Below are 1,593 nucleotides of genomic sequence, written 5' to 3' on the forward strand. Positions count from 1 at the left end.
AGTCCCAGCTACTCGGGAGGCTGAGGCAGGAGGATCACTTGAGCCCAGGAGTTTGAGGTTGCTGTGAGCTAGGATGACACCACGACACTCTAGCCCGGGCAACACAGTGAGACTCTGTCTCAAAAAAAATAAAAAAAGACAACTGACCTTCAAACGGCGTATCAGTCATTGCTGTGAAAGAACTTTCTTGTTTCTTTTGTTTGGTGACACTACACACCGTATGTAGGCACATATTTAACACAGAATACTAATTTTAAAAAATCTTCAGTAGATGAAACGTTTAGACATAACATTTTAACTTATTGATGTAAATTATTATTACTAATAAAACCCACTTACTGTCTAAAGCCAGGGTCTTGATAGAGTAGCTGTTCTTAATATGATTTCTAACTTTTCTCCTGATCTGATTTCATCTGATTGATTTTTCTTTATATAATTTGGAAATTTTTAAGAAACAGATACAAATGATGTAATCCTAAATTACTCAGATCAGGAGCTATCCAATATGTGTACTAATTTAATGGGGACAAAGTAAAATATGAGATGAAATTGAAAAATTGAATCTTGTTAAAGTATTGCCAAAGGCATTATAAAAAAAAATATTTGAATCATTAATAGGAAAAACATCATGGAAATTCCTCCAGAATTATTAAAAATATGTTGCTAATACTAATCTCTCACAATTTAGGGAACATTTTTTTCCTTCGTAAATTCTGTCCTCACAATCCAGTAATCACTGTTTTTATTATCATCCAAATTTGGTAACTCAATATCTCCCTTTATTTTGAAAGAATAATTTTTCAACTTTAGCGATGGACTTCGATAATCAATAAATTTTAACGATTACTAATTACCTCAGCACCATTTTACATTTATGTAAGACCTCATAGTTTTTAGAGCATTTTATGTACACTAGTATGATTTCATATTCAAAATCACATGGCATACTCAAAATGCAATTTAATATAATTCCCATACCATTAACATGAAAAGCAAGGTTACGTGATTTACTCAAGGCCATGCATATTGTAAATAGAGGCACAACTCTCAAACCCAAGTTTGAAAATCACTACACCAAAGCTAACCTCCTATCTTTTCCCGTGCATCTCCCTCTAAATTTTTTGCACAATTATTATTAACCGTACTGAGTGGTCTAGGAGCTTTCCCTTCAAAATTCATAATTTTCCATTACCCTTTGTTACTTTAAAAAAAAAATCTTAGCACCTACATTAACTTTTTTGTTAGCACTCTGAAGGTAATTCCGTTTGTTAAATACTAGCTACATGCCAAGCATTGAAATAGTTGGTTTACATTCATTACCTCTGCTCATGCTAATTACTGCCAAGTAAAGTAAGTAATATCTTATTGAGAATTAAGGGTTGAGTAGCTTGGTTGGGATTAAAGAGTTGGAACCGTTGACTAAATCTAAGTTCGTCTAACTCTGAAGCTGATTTTTTGCAGGCCACGCCGTGTGCTGTCTCCCGATTTAGCAGACATAGACATCTATGATTACCCCACGGTGAGTTTTTCACGCAATTAGTATGCTCCATTGCTATGTTCCACAGCAATCACGTCCTCATTCCCCATTTCTTC

This window comes from Propithecus coquereli, unplaced genomic scaffold, assembly GCF_000956105.1.
Source record: "Propithecus coquereli isolate 6110/MARCELLA unplaced genomic scaffold, Pcoq_1.0 Scaffold46, whole genome shotgun sequence".
Classification (NCBI taxonomy): Eukaryota; Metazoa; Chordata; class Mammalia; order Primates; family Indriidae; genus Propithecus; species Propithecus coquereli.